This window comes from Helicoverpa armigera, chromosome 14 (assembly GCF_030705265.1).
Source record: "Helicoverpa armigera isolate CAAS_96S chromosome 14, ASM3070526v1, whole genome shotgun sequence".
In the NCBI taxonomy this organism is placed as follows: domain Eukaryota; kingdom Metazoa; phylum Arthropoda; class Insecta; order Lepidoptera; family Noctuidae; genus Helicoverpa; species Helicoverpa armigera.
In genome coordinates this window covers 3,204,733-3,231,165 of record NC_087133.1, presented here as the reverse complement: position 1 = coordinate 3,231,165, position 26,433 = coordinate 3,204,733, and the positions used below count along the sequence as shown (strand labels likewise).

The 26,433-nt window shown below is 35.4% G+C and overlaps 1 protein-coding gene across 2 annotated transcripts in view; it reads right to left on the bottom strand.

Annotated features, from left to right (window-relative positions):
- LOC110380240 (protein artichoke) overlaps positions 1–26,433 on the bottom strand; it is a 107,604-nt gene that overhangs the window by 44,726 nt on the left and 36,445 nt on the right. The window contains exon 2 of one of the 2 annotated variants that reach the window (XM_021340162.3): positions 14,438–14,466. The exons of the other annotated variant lie outside the window; for it this stretch is intronic. The gene's annotated coding sequence lies outside the window, so the exon portion shown is untranslated. The remainder of the gene's footprint in view (positions 1–14,437; positions 14,467–26,433) is intronic. 2 annotated transcript variants of the gene reach the window in all.

The following is a 26,433-nucleotide window of genomic DNA, read 5'->3' as shown; positions in this document are numbered from 1 at the left end:
TCTACTATTATTTTCAAAACAAACTCATTTTCATTAACTACACAAACCTCCCAACACAAATGTTACACCCAAAATGCACTCCCAAAGACTAAAACTCTCAAAGCATGTACTTATTTCTTTGCACTAGTACATGTATTGTATCGGATCGCAATCGGCAGCGCAATATCCGCACAAGTCAGACCGCTGGTTCCGACGTAATGACACCCAGATAAGAATTCAATATCGACTGCTTTAACATCTATCCTCTGGCTGTTTGGTGCAGGTACTGTTTCTTGCGTTTGATGGTGAGTTTTATCGTTACGAAATTGAAAAAAATAGATCAAAATGCAGCAGGTTTGTTTGTTGGTTTGTTAGTTAGAAAAACATAAAAATTTTAACTGCTTCGATGATTTTTTCGTTCATTTCGAATAACAAACATGTATTTTGATTAGTCGTGGTGGCCTAGAGGGTACAGCACTGACTTCTCAAGTTCGGGTTCCCTTCAAGGTATTGAAGTCTGAAATCACCAACTCGCATTGAGCAGGTAAGGTGATTAAAGCTCAATCCTTCTCCTTGTGAGAGGAGGTCTGTGCTAAGCAGTGTGATTATAAAAGGCCGCAAATGGTGATCTTAATAATAGCTCACTTTCAAAACATATGGAGCGAAATCTTCCTATCCTAAGAATTGTAGGCACCAATACACAATATAAGAATACCTATATTTAAATGCAAATCTGCCTTCATATTTACGTGACAAATTCCTTACTCGTGTCTAAGGCGCTCGAGAAATGCAAAGGGATGATTTTCTGAGGAGTGCAGAGTAACAAAACATGTTCACAATAAAAGTTCAATATTGTCCTTAGAGCGTTTAAAGAACTGGAGACGCCATTGCCGTGATCTTACTTTCTGAAAAAGGTACGAAAGCGCCGCTCATTAATGTCTACATGGTGTGTGTCATGTTTATATCTCCATTGTCATCATATCAGCCAATTGCCATCTACTGCTGAACGTAGGCCTCTCCCAACGAAAAGTAGTTGCCATTTATTTTATGTAACGATCTGATCGAAAATGCATGAAATTCGTGCTATTTGTTGCATTACCCCTCTCGCATTTATTGTAGAACTTTTCGCATAGAGTTAAGTGCTCATGGCAACTCCGGTTAGTTAAATGCTCTGAGATATTGTGTATTTCGTCATACATTTCAAGTTTACACTAGAATAGTTTAATATTCTCATTTCTATTGCAGCATTTTCTAGAAAATGATATAGTTCGATTTGTATTTTCCTATACGGCAGCTAACGTAGAATATTAAAATTTATATGACAACGATTTTCAAACAATTCCATGTATTGAACAATGTCATGTTCTCATAAATGGAAAAACTACTTACCTAAAGATTTTTTTTTCAATGAAAGTAATATGCCATATATGATTATAAGTTTTTCAGCTTAAATTAATAAAACGATGCGTATACAGTGACATAAGTAATCATTAAATGTCTCTGAGTGGGGATGTTAGGGTTGCTTAAGTTAAGGCGAGTAAGAAGAGTGCGACTTTGGAGTGTAGGTAAAACCCTATTTTGAAGGGGTTAACCGACATCTCTCACTGGTTATATAATTAAATAAAATTGCAACACCGTGAAATATTTGCTAAGCTGTGTCTGCATTATGTCATAAAAATCCTTATATTATCTAATAAATAAATTAAAAATATTACAATATATAATGCTCAAAGTTTGTGAAAACATAAATAAGTTTTGTTCAGACAAAATTACTTGAGGAAGTTGCATCACAAGCTAGGTGTCGTGATAAATTCGCATAAAGCACGTCAACTTACATAGTTACAACTTGCCTTGCGTGTAAGATACGAAAACTTGGAATTTTCTTGTTGACGAACCAACAGCACCAACCTATGTATGTGTATGTAGTATTTATGTATATATAGTATTGTCGTGAAAATATGAAATTATGAAATCAAAAAGGTCGATCCTTTGAAAGATTAGGGATCAAACTCGATTTATTTGCTTAGACCTTTATTAATTTTGCACGCATTTCAGTCTAATTTTATTATTTGAATTGGTACTTTGGATCAAACGAAAAAATACGTTTAAATACCACAAAGGCTGGTACTACGCAGCAACTCGTAAAAGATTATCCACCACGACTTTACTTTTTCAGAACTAAACGAACAAAGACGTATTTTTATAACTCATTTAACATTTAAGTCGTTCCATTAAGGCCAAAATTGTATTTACATAAAAGTCTACGAAAAAATCCGCTACACACAACTCACTTAGCAGAGAAAGAGAGAGGGACTCAACTTTTTTTCATAAAGTAAATTTTCTGGCATTGTAACGCGATTTACCTTCGTCCGAGCCGTGTTTTGTTTTAAAAACGAACATTTTTATTTGACTTTTGTTTATTCTAATTGCAGGTTTTGTTGTGTGTGTAAACAGAACGTAATTACGGATCCGGGGGGTGTCTGGGGGTGATGGCAGGGTGCCAGGGTTTGTGAAAGCTTTTTCGTTGAAGGTGTGCCACACCATTCAAGCGGCTCGTTTTTAGCTATTGAACGTCGAATGTCGTAAATATCTGTAGCGTCGCTCATAGACCAGTGAAATGATGATTTTCATGTAGTTGCTTTCAAATGAAATTCATGAATTATGTGAATGTAATCTTGGAATCTATGCGAGTACCTTCGAGTATCTTTGTTAAATATGTGAAACGTGTAGGTTGGGTACATTATAAGCCAATAATTTAATTCCTTTTTTACTTAAATTAAAATCAAAAATGATATTTTGAACTGACAGTAGGTCTAAAAGTCATCTTTACTGAACCAAATCCTATATTTATCCCTAACCCAAGTATCGTATACACCGAACAAGGTTTCTCTCACATTCCAATTTGGCTAGAAAAGCGTGGCTAAGCTGGGGTGACAAAAAGACCGCAGCAGTTCGTCAAACGATGTCCGAACATTCACCAAAGGAGGGTCGAAATCCTCTAACAGTTGTCATTCCGTGGTTTTACAGCGTTCTGTATTTCTTGTTGCTATGAATATTTCACTTGTATAGGAAACCAAAATCCGGTACACAAGTTTTGCTTTATTATTCCTGATAGCTATATTTATCCAAGTTATAGTTATGGATCAACGGATTTTTATAATGTAAATAATAATCATACTCAATAAAATAGTGATCTGAACAGAACCTCCAACCATTTAAATAAGCTTGTTCTTGTAGCAAGAACATTGTTTCTTTTCTTAATATTCATCAACGCATTCACCTTCCATAATTTATTTTATACCTAACTAGAGTTCTAAAGAATAGCAACCAAACAGTTTATTGATCTTTTACAGTCATAATGTCTATGCCACACTTGTCGTTCATTCTTAGAATTCATTCATTCATCATGATACCAGTCATAAAAGTTACGCCCATAGACACAATGGCGCACATCATAGGCAAAGGCACGTTCACCAAATGCCGCATGTGCAATTTTCCCGCCAAGCGACAAGTGCGATTCGTTCAGTTTTCAATTTCGAACGCTGTCTCCCGCAGGGCTTGTATTGCTGACGGACAACAGCACAGAATAAGGAAAGATGAGCGGAGATGCCATGAGGAACGTAGGTTGAGCGCCTCCTTGTAGGTCAAGTAACGTACCGTAGGCAAGCTCAGTTACTAGAACTAATGAGGCGTATGGTTTCCTTTTCAAATCAAAACCAATCTGTCAAAAATAGGTCTTTATTGATTGATATTTTATTTTTAGGCGTTCTCTACCAATTTGGTGCGCTACTTTCTTCGGCGATTTTGCGTTATGACATCTCCGCTAGTGTTTTGTTCTCCATGAACAAGACAGGCTCATACGCACACAGACAAATATTACGCACACAAAGAATGTACACTCGATAGCATTGACATATATTCTATCGATAGACAAGAACATCCATACAAATAATTTACCCGCTTATGTCGTCTGTTGACATCTCGTTGACGTATTGTGACATGTAGTCATCCTCATTGATGTTAATTGCAGAAGTGTCGCTCGTATTTTGCCTACATTTTTCATTACTCAAAAAGTTTATATCTAAGTGAATTCAAAATCATGTAATATATCAAAAAGTTTATTTATATCTAATTGAATGCAAAATCATGTAATATATTAAAACCAGGAACTTATTTTTAGGGTTTTTAATATTAATTACGATGTTTTTTTTTCTTAAGAGGGCTAACACAAATTTTCGAGCATTTAATTATTTTTTCTTGAAAGTAAGAACATACCATGACAAAGAGAAGTCTGTTTTCATTGATATTTTACCTACTGCTAGTTTTATGGCACATCTGTTTCTGCACGATTTTCTTAATCCATAATTCAAGATGGCGGGCGGGAACAAATTAATCATATTTTGTAAAATTGAATTATAAATGAAAAGTATGATATACAAGCGTTGGAATAGCATGAACAGCGTGTAATTTTACTAACTTGACTCTCGAATAGTTTATATGTGTAAGTTTGTACCTTGATATGTATTTTCTATTTTATAATTGTCGTTTCATAGACATCCATCTGACGCAGGTGTCAAAATCGCTCTGATTTGCCATTTTGGGCACTGCATAGTCTGCACTGCAGTTCAGTGTGGTAAGCTTTTTGTTCGGAACGTTCTATCTAGTACGTAGTACATATATATCGATGCTCGATAGTTTGATACTGAAGCCGTTTTTGTTTTTCTGTTATGGCCTTTCTTTGTAGTGGCCAGTGTTTTGTTTTTTATTTATTTTTGTCCTGTTAACATGTGTAACGGACCTACGTGGGTGGATTTAGACGAGGGTTTGTGATTTTATTTTTAGTCGAACCTTATCAATATCAATATTGGCAAATACTCTACATAGCTGTCCAGTATATAAATAGACTGTTTAAACTATCACTTACTGGGTATATCGCAATAGAGAAGTTAGTGAAAGGGTTAATTGGCCTTGCCATGGGCAAATTACAAGTTGTCTCTATTTACATTGAGTGGATACTGTTGCATGTGACAATTTGCTTAAGACATTTGCATAACGGTTGACATATTAATATTGACACACGTACTACGCCTACACTACTGAATTGGTCCACCTATAGGTACATTAGTTAGTTATACTTTTCGGTAAAACCTGTCCATGCATACCGTACATTATAATGTAACCCAGTTTACACAGTATGTTCTTCTTACGATGTAACTTGAACTCTACTTATCTTTTTGACCTGAAACTCAAAAGGCGTTGACCTCATGGTTATAAGTGTGCGTACGGCCCATTCTTAAGATTTTCCCTGTATTGATCAAATTTTACAGTAATAATATAGTTTACACATCTGAATCTATAGATAGGTATCTATACTTATATACAGGAAGGAAGGATTGTTTGAATCAAATAGGCTCCGGTACTACTGAACCGATTTGAATAATTCTTTCACTAGGCTGCTAGCATACTATATGCGCTGAAAATGGGGTAGGTATTATCCGGGTACGGGATGAAGGTTCCTCGTGACGCGAGTTTAACCTCGGGACAACAGCTAGTTATTTTATATATAGGCTATTTTTATCCAGATGCGGGAGGAAGTTTCCTCAAGCGACTAAAACTGCTGTTGGTAGCTATAGTTGGTCATATTACACAGTAAGTTTATTTGCCCACCTCAATAGGTACAGTCTATAAGACAGAAACATACTCGGATGGCGGGCCACCAAAGCGGATTGCAGCTCAAATCTAGCGTAAATAGATTTATCTCTTGTTCATCTTTTGTGTCGCCGGTCGCACTTAGTTTGATTGTTTCGCTATAAATGTATCTACAGATTGTGTGGATTATTATTTAATGTATTTTTAGTGCAATATGGGATAGGATTTCGATCCCAACATAGTTGGGGAAAGGCTAGGCAAATGATGATGGAATAAGATTTACTATACTTACCGCGTTACTATAAATATAAATGTCATATTGCCTATGAACTTTATGATACTTTACTTACCTACGAGTTTCGTGGACTGTTCTCTTCTATTCAGATGTTTTAATTTTATTTACAAAAAAAAGTTCGTAAGAAAAAGGTCCACAAATACTCAAAAAATTAATCAGTAGCTGGTCTATTAAGTAACACATCTGATTTAAAAGATGAAAAAAAAACTACAAACAATTAAATCAAAAGAATAATGAAAATGCACTTCCATGCAAGAAAAAGTTTATTAAATAACTTCTTGTTATTCTTGGCTTTGCTCGCTTCTCCACAGAAAGAATAACTCGCTAGGAATTCTAAGAATTCTACTCATTGCGGTTCAAGTACTGCAGGAACTCTAATAAGAGGAAATAGAATAAATTGTTATATGGAATAGAATTAAATAGAATAGATAATCTGAAACCAGTAAAAATAAGATTTTTTTATTTCAGTAATCGTGAAAAATGGCTCTATCATTGTAAGACACCTTTTACTTTTTATAGGTAAAATGATGTGTATTGGTAGGACAATAATATCGATATGTATTATTTTTAACCGATTAAATACGACGCATGTAGTAACTATTTACTTAACTGTGTTCTTACTTACTAGACCATAACTCATTAAAGTAAACAAATAAGTATGACCATTCGGTTCATTTGATAAATAATTTAAGCATGGTCAACATTAGATAATGTTTTTTCTTCTTTTTCTAAAGTATCACTCACACATATAAAACTCGACAATATTGTTTTAGGACTGAAACTGAAAGGTTAAACTAACAAAGTGTGAATAATTCAATTTATGAACGTATTGATATTTATAATGTTATTCAAAATTATTATAAAAGATCTACTGAGAAAATGGCTATAGTTTTCGTATGAAATACTTGAACTATTATTCATTACTGAATAGTGAACGTCCACTGAAAACAAATGGAACTTTAAACTATCAAATAAAAACAAAACATTAGTTTTATTATAAATATCATTTCACACAGTAAGTATTTTTCAACGAACCTAAAAAAACTTACAAATCTCAGAAAAAAACCTAGAATAACATAATCCCTCACAAGTTTAATTTCAGTCTAAAAAAACTGAGTCAATTTTGATAAGCTTCTTAAATCTAGTTACGATAATTATCTCCAAGTGAAACTTTAATCAAAACTGCTTTGTTAGAAAGATGGAATCCAAATTGTCAAAATGACTGTTTGCTTACTTTCATTCAGATTGCTTTTCAAATCAATTATAAACTTGTTTGTAAGTTATTCGTCTTGTTTTGTTGCTATGTCTATTAAAGATATATAAAACAAGAAAATTATAAGTTATTTGTAGTCATTTGTTTTTTTACTTCTTAACTGCGTGAATGCATTTTTTTTTACACTAGGTATTGTTAGAAAGACAAATTCATACATTAAAGTTTCGCCATATTTATTAGTTAACCTATCTAGAACATAAAGAGCCAACCGAAACCATGGAGAAACTTTATAAATATTGATTTAACTATGTTTTGATACCCTGAAAAATATTCACATAAACAAAAAAGTTCTCTGCACCTATAAAATAACTGCAAATCCGTGATCACTGTGAAAACTGTGTCATTACGCACAGTTATGGTTCAACAATCAAAACTAAAGTTAACTTACAATCACTTGGTTACTAAACTCTAATTGAGAAGCTAACTTACTGAGCTGAACTTTCTCAACGTCACTAGAACTAAGAATGACCTGTTCGTGCTTATAATTTATAATATTACAATAGTTTCTAAGAATAACATATTCTTGTTACAAAGTAACATATACTTATTGCGTTGTTCAAATACACCCATTCTTTGTAATGGTGCACTCCTAGCTATTGAGGTTTCGCAAGAACTTATTATAAGTCTTCATAAACTTTTCAATAATACAAAATATAAGTTGTAAATTTTTCATCACCATGCTTTCCATCAAGCTTTGGAAATTTAAAAACGTTACCATGTTTTATTTCTTTCTTGTCGCAAAGACATACTGTAAAGAACAGTGTTATTATATATCCTACTAGCTTCTGCCAGCGGTTTCACCCGCATCCCGTGGAAACCTCTGCACGAACCTGGATAAATAGCCTATAGCCTTCCTCGATAAATGGGCTATCTAACACTGAAAGAATTTTTCAAATCGGACCAGTAGTTCCTGAAATTAGCGCGTTCAAACAAACAAACAAACTCTTCAGCTTTATAATATTAGTATAGATTAAATACGGAAGTCCACAAGCCTTCTAACCGAATCCTACCGCTATAAATGATAACTGCACCCATTTACCCGCTCAAACGGTCTTACCCACAACAATTTCATACAATACCATTTACTATCAGAAATCAATTACCTACAGATAGTATCGGGTCGCCACGCTACTAAGATAAAGGGGTAAATCAGTTTGCGGTGCATTCGGGAGCAGATTGCAACATCTATAGGGTTGCCACTATTTAATGCAGACATTTCACGGTATGCTAGGCTGTGTAATACAGACGCCTCGCATCAACTTTGAGATACTGAAGTTGAGGTATGAATAAGACAATGATAAAGCTCAAAGTTTAGATTATTATAGAACGCGTTGTCATGAAATAGTGCATATAGTGTGCACTAGTGTGGTTGTGCACATTAGAAAGAAGAAGAAATTGGTCGAAAAGAAACATTCTTGTCGTTTAAAAAAATTATCAATTTTCAATAAAAACAGTTGTTTCAGATTACGTACTGTACGAGTAATTTAAATTAAAAATGTATATAATGTATGTGTCAATTTCCGTTTACATATTTTTTTATACCAACATGGTACTTCAGCAGTTACTATCAGTAGTCATAGTAAAGTCTTCATATTCACAATGCTTTGTCTTATTCATACTCAAAACTTATCCGCCAGTGTTGAGCTACACCAATTTACAATATTTGGAGCCTGTTCGATATTCAACAGCGTGTATCAAGCTTCTAGAATACTCTGATATTTCCACACAGAGACGGCAGTCTCCGAGTCGATTTTCCTTTAGAGATGTACTAATTACTACAGGTATTGATTCCTGTGTGCAGTATTGAAGTCCGTTTCACATTTTGGGTCTTGCAAGCTCTGTAGATGCACCGAGCTTTGCAGTTGACAAAATAGGAACTAAAGTTTGACAGATATCAAGTTTAGTTCTACCAGATTACGGGCCGATTTTTCAATCGCCAGATAACTTTTATCTGAGGAATATATTTAACGTTTTGACAGCTTTTGTATGGAAAATATGTCAAACCGCCATATTTATTCCTCAGATGGTAGTTAACTGATGATTGAAAAAACAGCCCTTAGGAAAGTATTTTAAAAGTGGTTTTAATTTCTGAATTCATACTTTATGAGTAGCGTGTACAGTTATACATAAACCGTTATACTTTATAGTGTAACCCGTTGTCTATCGGAGCGCAGATATACGCGAAACACGATTGATTTTCTATTGTTTCATATTTGGCGACATACAAGCAGTTAAAAGTACTGAAGGCTCATTTGAAAGACAATCATTTGACTGTTAACTCCCTTTTTTTGGCTACTGACTTAAATGCCAGATTAGATAATTTAAAATGGCAACATCAAATCAAAGCTAGCAACACTGATCTGCATAGATTGCAGGTGGGTCTATACGTGGAAATGATGGGAAAATAAAAGGATGCGCAATTTAACGCCCGTGCTGTACCAATTATGGTGACAAGGTTTCGGTCTAGGATCCACCACATAAACGGGTTGGGCTTGATGAATATTCAGATACTTTACAGTGTCCTAGTTAAAGTTCATGGGAGGTGAGATGGGATACATTTTGTATTCATATACGCAAATACGGTACCCTGCGTGAAACTAGGTATTTTAAGGGGACTTTTGTTTATAATCTACCATATTTGTCATTTGAATGTATTCAAAGATATCATTTGCAAATTATTTATGTGAGCTGATTTGGAGTTTGATACCTTCAGATCGTAATTTTATCGTATTTCTTCCATCCAGAATGCATCTGTGCTTCACGACCTCGTCCTCTAAAAATCTTTTTACATGTCTCTAACGATGGAGTGCACCATACAATTATAAGAATAACCACTAACCAGCCATCAAATCAGCGATCTGACCAACTAACGACAAATCTTGCATGCTACTTGGCTAACCCTGTTCATTCACCAATCGTGTCTACGATCCGCCATCTTGGTTCACAGATCATATTGTATGCTCACACGTTCCATTGAGCATTAAATATTATGTTACGGCTGTTAGAATCTTAAGGAATTCACTATCATATCGGTTTTATTGCTGCAAAGAGGTTTATTGCGTTCTATAGAAAGCTTGGAATGTGTGGCTGGCAAGAGTTGGGTCTGACTTGAAGCCTAAGTTAGTATTTATTCGTGTCGAATATACGGATCTATGTTTATCTTCTTTTGGGTAATTCATCATTCATTAATGCCGATAATTTCCCACGGAATAGGCGAAACAATAGTTTACTTTGACTACAAACAACACTTATGCGCAAAAGCGTTTACTGCATGGCTCCGTGATTTATAATAAAATACCCAAACAGTGGAAAGAATTACCCCTATCGAAAAAAAAGGAGTTACGAAAATTTCTATTGAAAGAAACTACTACAATATATGCGAATTTCTTAATAAAAAAGATCAAATTGCTGTTTATATTTATCTACTTTTTATTTATATTTAATAGTTTAATTTTGCAAACCTTATGGTGGGATACGGTAAATGCTCCTTTTGTTAAATAATGTAAGATCCACATGTACCCATATGTATTCGCAAAAATAAATGAATTTTGAGGTTTTTTTTTTTGAGTTTTGAGTTTTCATTCCAAAGTAGGCATATAATGAACGAAGATATACATATAAAGTAAGCAATCAATAGATAATTCACACCACAAATAAAAAGTGCATAAAAAAAATTTAGTTCACTTATTAATTTACCAACTGTAATATTTAAAGATAACATTTATCATTTACCGTCAATGAAATACCTTAATATAAAACTGCAATTTAATAAATCTTATTAAAATGTAATAACTCATTCTATCAGTCTTACCAGCTGCGAATATTACATTCATTTCATGCAGCTTAAAGCTCGATATTAAAAAATGTAAATGCCGCATTTTAAGTAAGAAAAAAATGGTAAAAACTGACGCTGTTTGATGCAATACTAATAATAAAATGCTAATTTACAGAACTTCGTATTGTTGCTACAAATTCACTTTCACTATTATTTTTGAAAATCTGAAGTTTTTGCCCTTTTTTTCAGGGCTTACGCATCCGTATAAAATTCTATAAAAGTGATTCTTACTTGTAGCCTTCTGGCTACCAGATATTCATATGGAATTATTGTGTTTTAACAAAAACATAACTACTTATAAGTATATTTTTTTATAATAATTTTAATTTTAATTTTTGGTAATAATTTCTATAGAAAATCTGAGAACTATGACATTCCCTATGTGGCTTCATGTATCTAAGTATTATTCTACTAAGCGATTATTCCTAACGGTAATGGCTTTTTTGCCAGTTTAGAAAAAAAACATAATCTGGTAAAACTGATTAATTCACGGAACATAAATCTACGGACAAAATGGTGAACAAAATAAAAAAAAAGAATTCTTAACTCCATTTTTGTTCGATTTTCAAAAAGTTCAACATAGCCTAGTTCTCTTGAAACTATACGGGCTGGTTCAAATGTAGGAATATTTGTTGGCTCTTTGGTGAGTAAAAAAATTCAAACGGTATTCCGTCAGCAATATTAGTTTACCACCATAGATATTGCGTCCGTTACGTATTTTCAAAAAAGGAATAGAGCATTCCAAACAGCTACATTGCTATATTTAGTGGTTGCCAGTACTTCTCGGAATAAATCCTCGCCTCTTTTCCAGGAATCGAGTAAAGGTTGGAAGAATAGTTAAAAACTCTCTTCGTTCCATGTGATAGTATGTAGGCTGTAGCAAAATGTTTCTGAAAATAATTTGAGGTATACAAAATCCCAGAATCAGAGCTATTGCATGTTACGCTGTGGTCCATATTTACCAAGTTCTACGCTTCACAAGTCATCATCATCTGCCATCATCTGCCTAGCCTTTTCCCAACTATGTTGGGGTCGGCTTCCAGTCTAACCGGATGCAGCTGAGTACCAGGGTTTTACATGGAGCGACGCTTCACAAGTCTAAATATTTTTTATATGCGCATTGTTTTTTGGGCCAACATCTACCATATCTTTCTTTGACAAGAACGATTCTAGCAAGCAATAGAGTAAAAGAATATGGTAGTCAATTTTGATTTTAATGAACAGGAACTTCTAGGCTATCGTGCTCCATCTTTGACGAATCTGAAGAAATAGTAGCCAAAAGCAAATCACCAAATAGGAAAGTGAATGTTTAAAAAAACATATTAAATTGAAACGTGCTTCTCGTAACACGATCAATCAGGAATTCATTAAAAGTTGTTATTTATTTAACACTTTGATGAACGTAATAAATATTCAACATTGTTATCATGAAATTTGCACGGAAAGTAATCAACAGAGTATAGTAAAAATGTTATTACGCTTCAAATTACTATCGGGTAGTAGAAAAATTGAATTTCATGGTAATCTTTAGTGTTTATCTAGATTACTTATATTAAAAGGTACCTAAATGTTTTTATGGGTAATATCTATCTTCCCGCCTGTACCCACACATGATGTTGAGGCTAGTGTTCCTATTATTTCTTCTCCATTTCGCTCTATCTCCATGGCACTCCTTGATATTTTTAATCGTTCACCGTAAAGATCGAAAGAGAGTTTCATAATAGGCTAGTTTCCTAAAAAATAATAATTAGTCCGTCTTGTAGATTGTCCAAAATTAAGCGATACGTATTTTTTCTTTTTTAAATTGGATCAGAACTTGTTAAGATATAGCGTGTTAAAGTTGAGTGTGACGTCACAAGTTGCTACAATTTTCAGGACACTGTGACGTAAAAGGCCCCCACTCCTAATTTTTGAAGTGTATTATCTTTGTCATTTTATGTTTAATTAAAAAAAGAAAAAATACGTATCCAATATTTTTTGATTATCTAAAAAGCGGACTAAATATTATTTCATTATTTCGACCCTGGACACTACCCTATACATAACATCTACAAACTATCGTAGAATTCTGTTCATTGGCTTTAAACGATCTGTTGACACTCACTTCACAAACATGTCATTCGCCTTTCCGATGAAAAGTAAAGGTGTCTACACACCAAAGCCGCTGATGCCGGCGGCACAGCCCGGCGGCCCAACCCGCCGGCCGTATTTTGTACAATCATGCCGCCGGCTTTCATAGAGTATTTGACAATTACTAGAACACCACATGCCGCGGCAGTCGTGCCGCCGGGCTGTGCCGCCGGGTCAGCGGCTTTGGTGTGTAGATCCCTTAAACTTCCGACAATTATCGAAATAATCGCCAATTCGTTTCCGATAGTGCGTGAAAGCAAACGTTACGTCGCATCGTCAAATGACAGTACCGCACTTTCCCCTATGTCGACGGATGTCGTTAAAACTTATGCTGGTGATAACAATGTTATGGTCGGTTATAGGAAATGGAGTCTTTGACCTGCCGGTACATATAGGTTTTTATAAATAGCTACGATAGCACCTACGCATTAATTTCTGGATTTGCCTTCCTGTAAAGTAGGCAGTATTCATCAATTTCTCGATTTTTTTATATTATCAAGGACCTCTTTCATTAGTTTGGAGTTACAAGGTAGGTACTTCGTAATAAAGCATTGATTAATGCACTAATAATGCATTTGTAACTTCACCTTTCATTACGCACATTATTTTAAAATGGAAAGCATTTTAGCATTATAGAATACCATTTAACAAAAAAAATATATTTCTAATTTAAATTCGGGCTTATTTAAAACGTTAAAATGCATAAATTCCTAAAAATAAATATGAATAAATTAAAAACCTATTTATAAAATCGTCCGCATAAAAAACAAAACATGTTTTTAAATAACACGGGAACAATGGCCGTCGAAAACAAATGAATCAAAGCAGTGCTTCATTACGATTAATTCCATTTGATTTTAGAACTCTCGCCAGCTCCACTAATTGGAAGCCTAACAAATAGTCGATTTGTCAGCGAATACGCGCATTCAATGAATAAATCAATTAAATAGTTTCTTTTCTCTATTATTCTTTTAAAGTTTTTGAATAAAGAATTTTGTAATAATACATCTGTGTAAACTCAACCTTATTACATTAATAAAGCCACAGTAAATCCTTTTTATTACAATTAAATCGCTCAACCAATTTAATTTCATTTTGAAAGACATTATTGAAAATAATAGACAAAATTAGCAATAGCAAACAATGGAAAATATAATTTAATAAAAACAAGCGTTTACATTTTATTTTCCTTTTAAATGGTAAAAATGCTAAGGAACAATAAAATGCATAGAGCATATAAAAACTTCTTTGTTAACTGACTTAGCAGTGAACTGACCTCTTATTCAGCCTGTCCGTGCGGTTTATCTGCAACAAAAATGAATTCATAAATAATTTACTCGGTTTGCATAAAGTATTACTTTACTTTTCTAACAATGGAGAACTAGACTTTGTATTCAACAACCCTTTTTGTAAATAATACTGGCTTTACATTGTAATAGTTTTATAAATTAATTCGGCGCCATTTTTTTTTAACATTAGGTCAATTGTTTGAATTATCTTAACAGAAAACAGTCTGTTTGACGTCATTTCATCTCAGTAATAACTTTCTTTCCAGCCATATCGTCTTTCATACAATCCAATTTGCGTTACAAACAACAGAAAACAATTAAGGATTTAAACTAAAACTGTAGTGTAAGTATAAGTATGTTATCCTAATAGTAAATACTCGAAGCGTAAACCGGTTGTTTGAAACATTTTAAAAGCTTAGCGGATTAGTTTAAAATTCACGTGTGGATTCGTGAGCTATGGGCACGGTATTCAGTTTTCGGCCATCCATGTTCAATTTGGGAATAGCAAAAAGTTTTGTTAGTGGAATCATTCAGTAGAAACTATGTCGGCAGTCGATGCCTAGGGTTTAGATAGCAACATTTGAAATAGTTTCGATTAGAAACAGTTTGTATAATGTAATATTCCTAGTAAGTTATTTAACTATTAGAAATAAGTACAGACCTACGTCATTTTCCACCCTTCGCCCGCGACTGTGACCAAGAGTGGACGTGTGCATAAATTTTATAAAATATATTAAATTACCACCCCTGCCGGCTAAGGGACTGTCGCCTATCTGTTAACGCTGTTAACGAACAATTTCGTACTCGCGACGTGCTGACGTCAGGCTCCACAAGCGTGCTAACCGTGCGCCCGCTGCCACCGCTTCACCCCCGTGAGAAGAGGACAATCTCCATAATTGCCATCCCGCTCGCACAGAGACTGTGCGTTCCGTGACTCACCAACAGCGGTCGGCGCGAACGCCGGCGACTGGACGTCATCGCAGCAAGTGATTAGAAGGTAGAACATATTATTTGCGTAAACATAAATAAACATTAGCATGATAAAGCGTACGCCACCCCAATCTCCGGCCATCTCCGTTGCTAGCGATTCGGAGTTACTTCAAGTAAGAAATCCAACTGTTTCACTTACCGGTTCTACGCCGAATCTTAACAGTGGAGATACAAATGTTACTACTCGCAATAAACGCAAACGCGAAGATGAAATGGCCGCATTTATGCAGGAAATACGAGACTTACTACACTCGGCTACCACCGAGTCTAAGAATAAATTCAAATCTCTACAGGAATCCATGAATGAAATTATATTACAAAACTCTGAATTAAGAAAATCTTTAGCCTTCGTCACCAAACAATATGATGATATAATATTAAAAATGGATGAAATCAATAAAGAACGGAAAACCGATCAGGCCCACATTAATCACCTGGAAAATAAAGTTGAGCATTTGGAACGCATATTATGTTTGACAAAAATTGAAATTAGAAACATACCGAAGAAGGAAGGTGAAAACAAAGAAGATCTACACAGAATTATTTCGGATACCGCTAAAGTATTGGACGCACCTGTCGTTAGACACGATATCAAGGATATATATCGCATTCATAAAAAAAGCGGTGGATCATCTGTTATAGTTGATTTTGTTTCGGTAACCACAAAGGAAAATTTACTACACAAACTTCGTGCTTTCAATCGCAAAAACGCCCAGGCGAAGCTAAACACATCACATGTAAATATACCAGGTGCATTACAACCAATTTTCATATCAGAGAGCCTGACTATGAAGGCGCAAAGATTATTCTATCTGGCAAGGAAATTTGCGAATGAAAATGGTTACAAGTACTGCTGGACTTCTCTCGGAAAAGTATTCATTCGGCAAAGGAAGGAGATCAATATATACTTATCAAAAGCGAAGCTGATCTTAAAACAAATTATCTCAATGACTATTTAGTTCTTACTGTTTGTTCGACCCTACTCTGTTTACGCAACGCTTGCTATTTTGATATCAATGTTCTTCTTTCGATGTAAAACACATATACACAACCAACCAAAACACTACACATAATACAAAACAAAACCTATATCACCTACACCTATAATAACACAAAATGTTCTCGAGTACATAACATTCGTAACCCAGTTTTATTCTCCGTGAGTTTTAATACGATAGTAATTACACCCAACAAAATGCAACAAAAAAATAATAATTACTCCAATGGCTACAACTAATAGTGATTTTTTAACACTGATAGATAATTTTGCAGTAGCATCTTCTTATCACTGCGACACCGACGCCTGTAACGAAATAATTAAAACCAATAACACCTCGCTTAAAATTATTACACAAAATATTCGTAGCATCTATAAAATTTCGATGGTTTCCAGGCTCAATTGGCTAGACTATCATGTGAAATTGACATCATGGTTCTAACAGAATGTTGGCTGAATGCTGATAAACCGATACCAACTATACCAAACTATACAACTTACTGTAGTAAAAAATGTCTCAATCAAAATGACGGCATCACAATATTTATCAAGAACCATCTTCATTGTGTAGTTGAAGAACCAGACCCCATTGGAGCAAACTTTCTCTTACTAAATATTGATCCTGACATTTGTATCTTAGCTTCATACAGATCTCCTTCAGTTTATTGTATAGATAGCTTCCTTAATTCCCTGGAAAACATTATTAGTAAAATAAGAGTGAGCAATATAATACTAATAGGAGATATCAATATTGATATAAAACCCGGCAGCACAGATAGGAACAGTCTGTCCTATCTAAACTTAACTGCGGAAATTGGCCTCTTACCGGGGCATACCTTCCCTACTAGACTGCACAATTGCCTTGATCACGTAATGATAAGTACCACTACCACAACAACGGTCATAGTTATGGATTCCACAGTTAGCGACCATGCTTCCGTACTGCTATGTCTAGAGAACACCCCCTCAAAAAATAAAAACTGTAAACACAATATCAAAATAAACTATGAGAGCGCTATCGAACAATTAAAAAACAGATTTCTCTTTATTTCGAAAAATTGTCATGCAAATGAAGCTGCTACAAAATTTGTCACATGCCTCATGTCGGTAGTATCCCAAAACTCGACACTAAGAAAAGTTCCCAACCGAAAAGTAGTTCTTAAGCCTTGGATCACACCTGGCCTTTTACGGTGTATTCGACATAGGGACAATCTCCACCGAAAAACCCTAGCCGACCCCAAAAACGGAATTATCGAGCTATCATACAAAAGATATCGGAATCACTGTAATCTCCTGTTAAGGAATTTAAGAAATGCCCACGAAAGTTCTGCATTAAAGTCCTCAAAGAGCAATAAAGAAACATGGGGTATCATAAAAAACATCACCAAACAAGAAGGAAAAAAGTTCACAGCTAATAAACTTCTAGCAGCCACTGACGGTGAGGATGCGCCCAACTCCATCGAGCACATAAACCAGTACTTTTCGAGTATCGGGAAGCAACTGGCTGAAAAAATTGTAAGGAACCAAACTCCTGCTCTGGCCCCATACCCTATACAAACACTCTCTGCGCGAGACTCTATGGTTCTACTGTCTCCGGACGAGGCTGAAGTAGAAGCAGTCATTAACAACCTCAAAAATGACTGTACCACTGGATGGGACTCTATTCCGGTTAAATTGCTAAAGTTGGGTAAAGGTTTACTGGTCCCACCTATTACTAAACTTATTAATGCCTGCTTTGAACAAGGCGTTTATCCTCAAATATTGAAAAAATCTTTAATAACACCTATTCACAAGGGTGGAAGCGAGGACGATGTCAGAAATTACAGACCTATTTCAGTCCTGCCAGCATTGTCCAAAATATTGGAAAAATTGCTGAACCGCAGACTAATGAAATACCTGGAGCATAACAAAATAATATCTGAGACACAATTTGGCTTTAGGCCCAGGAAAAGCACCACCGATGCAGTCAACCAATTAGCTGACTATGTAACTGGAAAACTGGATGAAAAGCAAAAGTGCCTTGGTGTGTTCCTGGACCTCGCCAAGGCGTTTGACACCGTCTGTGTTCCCACTCTTGTGACTAAGCTAGAACATGCTGGAATCAGGGGTAAAGCTCTAAGCATGTTTTCAGACTTTCTCAGTAACCGGACACAAAAAGTAAAGATTGGTGAAGTTATTAGCAAGGAGACCGGAATTGAATACGGCGTGCCCCAGGGAAGCTGCTTATCCCCCAGTCTATTCTTAATTTACGTGAATGACCTGTGTCAACAGAAGCTAACAAACGGGAAAATCTTTAGCTATGCTGACGACACAGTACTCGTATTCCATGGAGCGCGATGGGATGATGCCCGAATGGCGGCGGAAACAGGCTTAAGTAAGGTGATCCACTGGCTGGAAGCTAACTTACTTACCCTCAATGTCCAGAAAACATCATTTTTGCAATTTTCTTTCGCCAAAATCAGACCTACAGCTATAGATCTCAAAGCACACTCATGTGATAATGCCAATTACTCCACACCATGCTCGTGTCTCCCAATTACGCAACAAAAAACAATAAAATATCTGGGTGTGATACTGGACGAAAGGCTTAGCTGGCGCCCCCACATCGAGCAAACGTCCTCCCGAGTTAGAAAACTTATATGGGCGTTCAAAAAACTGCGACAAGTGGCCGACTTCCAACTCCTACGCTCCATTTATCAAGCACTGGCGCAGTCCATCATAAGTTACTGCATAACGGCATGGGGGGGCGCCTGCAAAACTTACATGATAAGCCTCGAGAGAGCTCAACGATCTCTGTTAAAAGTAATGACCTTCAAGCCATATCGGTTCCCTACAAAAACACTGTACGAAGACTGTCAAGTACTTACAGTAAGACAATTATACCTTCTCAATCTCATATTGGCACAGCATATAATCACACCGATCAAACAAGGAATCCAACATAAAAGAACCGTCGGCAATGTATGTAGCACGATCAAATGCAAGACCGCCTCGGCTCGTCGGCAGCGGCTATTCCTATCCACATATGTCTACAACAAAGCGAACAAAATTCTAAACTTCAACCCACAAACTAAAAATAAAACTAAAAATATACTTAAATCATGGCTTCAAACACTTGATTACGAACAGACGGAAAACCTAATGAAAGAACAGTACTCATGACGACAATAACACTCACACATACACATACACACACACACATACACACAAATACACACAAAGAGCACAACCCATACATATTCACATTCAGACTATCATCACACCACTTAGCAAAAGAGCAAGCATATCATTAATTTTTTTTTCTTATGTATTTACTTATTTTGTCCTTAGATTTTATAGCATATAAAGTGTTGTTCTAAAAAAACGGGTGAAGACACTGGCTCCTGTAACACAGGTCTCACCTAGCACAGGAGCCAGGGCTTCCTTTGTAATTGTATTTTATTTTTTATGCCAATAAAACATTTATTTATTATTATTTATTATTTTAGTTGGAGACCCAACTTTTAGTTTTAGAAGGAATTTCGGAAAATATCTGCCTGAAAAAATATTCAGGTGAGACGAACAGAAGAATTGACAATCTTTGGATGTATTCACACAAAAGGAAATAACTATGAAGATTTAATCCCCATGAAGGACTAACACAATATCGTCTTCAATAATTAGGAAACATCATCCCCCAGTAAAGACGCAATGCACCACAAGGAAAAGCAGTTACCACTTAATAGTGCGAACAAATTCCTACGGATGAACTTCCCACACTCGACTCAATCAAGCGTCAAACTTGTCTAAGCACGTTAGTGGAAAGTTGAGCGAAAACACTCAGCTTCCGTATAAACACCATGTTATTAGGAGTTGCATGTGAGCTAGAGTTGTGGGGTTTATGGCTCGTGAAGTCAGATCTGAGAAGATATTATATGATAGGAAATTATATGTGAAGTAGGTACTTATATATAGCTTTGTAAATGGTAGTTGAAATGATTCATCATTCTTAAAGAGCAATGGAAAAATTTAAACAACGTATTTGATACTAGTGTGTCTAAGTGTGCGTGATCTTCAAAACACGAAGGAAATTGATGTTCCAGACGGTTACCCATCTCCGTTCTGACCGCACGAAGCATAACTTTACGTTGCTACTGGATTTATAGTTACGGGGTTTTAGCTAAACTCCCAAAACATTCGAAAAAAATTATCATTCAGCTCAGACTGAATTTAGGACTGTAAATACAATTGCCTACTAATAATACTCGTACACTTTAGTGGAAAGTTGAGCGAAAACACTCGGCTTCCATACAAACACCATGTGATTAGAACTAGCATGTGAGCTAGGAGATATGGGGTTTATGGCTCGTGAAGTCAGATCATCGCTGTTTGAATTAAAAAGCGTGGTTTATGATAGGAAATTACATGTAAAGTACATAAGTAATCTTTGTAAATGGTAAGTGGAATAATTCAAAACTACTTCCCGCATCCGTATTAATAGTTGCCTATGTCTCAAGCTTCCTTTAAAGCTGTAACCTGTTAATTTTTCATTTACATCCATTCAGTAGTTTTGGTTTGAAAGCGGAAGAGACAGACAGATAGACAAGTACTTGATAATACTTGAGTACCAAAATACATATGTTTGTGTGGTGTTCGACTCAAAGATAAAATATTCCGGAGACGGTAACCCATCCACGGTCTGACCGCAGCGTTGCTTTACCTCGCTAATCGATCCGGCTATCACTTAGGTACTTATCAACCGCCCAAAAAACATTGAGAAGCTTATTATCCAGCTCATACTAAAGTTAGGCCTATAAATACATTGCCTACCAGTAATTGTCAGGCAATTACTGCTAATTGCATTACTATTACCGGTCTACAAATACCATTAGCGGTAACTCACTACAATTGTGGTAATAATGTTTGCAGTCCGATTCCTCACGGCTTCTTGATCTTCATTTGTGCTGAAATTAAGACGTTTTTTATGGACTACTTATAGACTTTTTATAACTCTGATTGATTTACTTATGTAGCTCTTTGCACTATCATTTGCTGTTTAAAACGCGTCATGTACATTTCCATGATAAAGATAAAAAGTCTTTTTTCGAAATAGGCTGAAAATCAGTACTTTTTAAAGGTCCAATTACAAAAGACAGCCCCCAAAACGCCCGCCCTTCACCACTTCCTTAACAAACTCCCCAGCAACACAATCTTACACAAAATCACTTACTGCTTTTTAAAATTATAGTTTTAAAAAATGTTACGAGAAAATATATTAATACACTTAAAATTGTGCAAGTAAACGCATCGGGAGCAAAACTTTGAAATGCCTCTAAAGTAGTTTATAAGTACTCGTACGTAGAGATTCTTATCAAAGTTATTAAAGATTCCTTCTTTTCTTTCACAGAATCAATATTTCCAAGATGGCGTCTTTTTCGTCTCATCTTTAATGGAAAACAAGTGAATATGAAACAGTATGTTTCTCTATGCTAGATACTAGGGGCACAGGAAATCTGTTCGTGGGTGTTGAAAAAGTTATTTGTAAGATATTGAATTCCTGACAGTATCTGAGCAGATGTGATATTTTATGTATGTATTCATAAGTCTACTTTGATATGTATCTGATAATACTCAGATTTTCGAACAAGCTACATCGGTATCAGTACGAATCTTTATAATGTGCACATATTATTATCGTAACGTGGGTATGCGCTTAATTTTATTATTGCTTTGGAAAAAGTCAATCATTATTCTTTATTGTACACAATACATATTTTAATACACACACAATAGAGAAAAGTTATGTACAAAGGCGAGCTTAACCCAGAGTTGGGTTCTCTGATAGCAAACCTTAGAGCGATAGAGAGATGTAATAGAAAGAGTAAGTTAGAAGTGCACAACATTAATGTCTACAAAACTACATAACAAAATATATACATACCTATATATAGTACATACGATACCATAAATAAATATATCGTATGTAATATTTAATATTTTAATTTTAATATGTAATATTTTGTGAATAAATAACTTGTACCGTTTATAAATAAATAAATACATACATGCAAATAAGGTCATGTTGACAGGGAAAAAGTTAAGTAAAAACTGTGGATACCCCTAATTAACTTTCAGGGGTAGGTATCCCCCATCCATACATACATGCCAAATAGGGATGTAACACGTAAGAAAAACAGACCTCTTCTTTGGCACGACTAAACTTCAAAGGAAGAATATTCCAAACTGCAAATAAACTACGTAAATGCAGTTGCAAGTGGGACATCAATAAAACATAATACACGGAGCATTATTCACGATCGGAATCAAATGAGATAGTCGACACTGGGAAGAATGGATCGTTTAACTGTCAAAGGCATCTTCTGCACCGCAGTGTACGAAGAATAGGGCTGTCGGATGCACGTTTGTGGTTGCAATAATAGTTTATGGCTTTTTCTGAAAGAATTTTATATAAATATCTTACAATAACAACTGATTGGAGGTTCATTAAAAAACCAGTAGTCTTTTACACAGACTTCCAAAAAAGGTGGAGTATCTCGAGAAGTGGCGTATTTCTAATGCGTCATTCATCTATGTGGTATATATTATTCGAACAACTAGGCCAGTTTATCAGCTTTTATTACTAAGTAATGCCATATCTTCGAAGTAAGGCTTATTGGAAAAACTTGATGGTCACTCGATAATTTTGGCATGTTAAGTTGTACAGAACCGATGTAAAAATATTTTCTTCTCAAGCCTGAATTTCAACCGGTGTCTGCATAAAACTTCTATGCAGAAAACAATTGAGTTGCGACCAGACTGGTTTCATTGATCAAAGCATAAATTAATTATTCAAAACTATATCACGAGTCTTTTATTTGAATTCAAATCGATAGTGCTTTGTTTCTGACCTTGCAAAACCTTTGTCTTTGATAACTATCGAAAGGTTTAGAGGACAGGTTTGACAAACAATACTAACTACAGCCAGAGTTGTAATTGAAACATTAAAATACCTAATTGAAAGTTTTAATTGATTGAATCGGTGTTCTATTGTGGATAAATAGAATTTTGAATAGTTATGGCGACAATAGATTGTTTGATTGCTTGTGTTGCAAAGTTTGAATAGAAAAATAATAGTTTTGAAAACTTTGGTCCAATATTTGTGTGCTTAGTCATACCTGTGTTTATTTTGTAAATCATGTTTACTTATGCCCCAGATCAAAATAATAAGGCAAAGTTTACATGCATATTTTTATTACAATTCCAATCTCCATTTCTTTCCTCAAAAGAAACCATTAACCACAGACCAACAAACATTTCAAATTACACAAACAAAAGACAACAGCAATCTACCAGCCCTGACCGGGAACCACATAAAGATGACAAACCCCCCCGTACTACCACGGAGGAAGGAATGATAAGCAAAGATACCATACGGCAGGTAGGTCAGGCACCTTCTTGTAGGGCAAATATATATGAGGACGCGATCAAAACGAACGAATCTACTCAACTTCTCCTCATGTCACATCCTTGGGATCCTTGTCACATCCTTCGATGAATGGGCGGGTTCCAAAGACGGCATATGAACGTTGCCAGCCAACATTCTTACACCCGAATTTTGGTGACGCTACTTTCTTATGCGTTTTTCCGTTATGACATCTCTGTCATGTTATTTCTCCATGTTATACAGATGCGTGCAATTATCAGGTCTTTGAGTGTACCACAATGGTATCGGACGTCGATAGCAGAACCTTCTCGAACGACGAGTGACTTGTGTTCGAAGCTTTGTGTTTGTGAACACGGAACTGTAGTGTTGGCTTGATCGAGGAGTCAGACAAGGGGTGGTTTGTGTCAATCAAGTTGGACGATCTTTGCATAAAACATTCATTTGTTTCCTTTAAATATGTGATAACGATTTTTTCCAAAAAAAAGCTTTCGATGAATTGAGAACCTCCTCCTTTTAGGAAATCGATTAAAACAAGGTTTTAATGCTTTTTACGTACCGAAGTATGATGAGTAGCTTTGAGATTGTCTCAGGTCACACTTACAAAGTACTTCCAAAATTACACAGAATAACCGCACAAAACAGTCCTTAAATTCTTCAATCCGTAAGAGTGACTTCTGAAGGATTGAACAATAGGTAGGTACCTAACCTACTCAAATTGATTTAGGTATCAGTTAAGCGAAAATACCCGTATCATTAGTCATACCAGAAGGATTAACTTCACGACATTATCTATTACCTTGATCATTGTTCCTGCATAAATCAAAACAAAACAAAGGTCTTAACACATTGAATAAAATAAAGCTTATTACTTAGAATTTATTAAACTCGGCCTGATTACAAAATGACAATTATTTTACTCGTGTTGAAAACGGATTTAATCAAAACACTCCCAATAAACAATACGGTGGAAACTCAACTTCAGCGAATTGCTTATTTACACGTCAACGGTTTTCCAAATAAGATTACCCACACACTGCACACTAAACAGTCGGGCAACCATTGGCCCGATGGTTGTATATTTAGGACTAGCTTCTGCCAGCGGTTTCACCCGCATCCCGTGGGAACTACTTCCCGTACCGGGATTAAAAGTAGCCTATAGCCTTCCTCGATAAATGGGCTATCTAACACTGAAAGAAATTTTCAAATCGGACCAGTAGTTCCTGAGATTAGCGAGTTCAAACAAACAAACAAACTCTTTAGCTATATAATATTAGTATAGAGTAAATTCAACCAAAGACTGTGAAAGTCGCTCTGGTACCGGCCAAATGCCTATTCATTGTTATGTGCGTACTATACCATTCATTTCCATACTGAATTATGAGCCAAAAAAATTGTCGGCCGACTAAAAGTTTTCAGTGTGCGAATATTTTAATGATTCATGATACAAATTAAAACCAGTCACGTTTATATACAATTATGAAATAAATTCTGCCATGTCTCCGTAATATCGTATACAAAATCCTATATTTATTACGATTGTTTTTTGTCGCTAATTTTATGAAGGACTGAATATTTTGAATATACAAAAAAGGTCTTGTTACGTGAGTCTAAACAATTTGCCTTATTAGTATTTGTATTTTTATTCAATATATCTATTTGTTTTATAGAAATATTTTCTGGTTCGTTCTCATTAGAAAGGTACAATTCAAGTTGACACAAATAATATATTCTGTTTTTTTTATCAAATAATATGTAAGGTGAACGACCGCAAATCAAGTAATGATATTACAACAGTCTTATTTGCTAATAACGTTACAATATTTTACTTGAGCAAAATGGCTGATAAAAATTATATCAAAGAGCACACTTATATCTTCACTAGACTCTAATAGCAACTATCTATTTTCATAGTAATAAAATTATATCTACCACGTTCCCGACCAACCGCAATTATGAAAAGATACCCTTACAGAATTACCGCTCTAGCTAGAATACGTTCATTATATTGCGAGCTCACCTATCGTGATTAAATACTGCCTGCGCTATGTCAGGTAACCCGACGGAGTAAGGAAAGATTACCAGAGATGCCATAGTGCACCTAGGTCAGGTGCCTTCTTGTAGGTCAAATTCGTACGGTGGGCATGACCAAAATGATCAGTTACAGTTGAACTAATGAGGCGTTCGGGTTCTTTGAGACATCTGTCACCGATTTTTGGTACTACATGACAAAAATGGATACATCCAAAGAAGGCGTTTAGGGGCGAAAACTGTAACGTTCCTCGTTGCCCGCTCAAGCGCATTTTGGCGCGCTTTCTTTGGCGATTTTTTGTTGTGGCACCTCTGTAAGTCATTTTGTTCTCCATGGCTACCCCACTACATCCACCCACATAAAAATTTTACTATCAAACATTTCGCTATAATCCCGCCACACTGGATAACTGGAACCAGGATTACCGTGTTTGGCATACAAAGCCTATATTTGACGCGTTTAGTCCTTTCAAATTCGCAGTCTTAATGGGATAGGACATGGATTATATGGGTCGGGATTACGATAGAGAGGTATAGTCTCATTT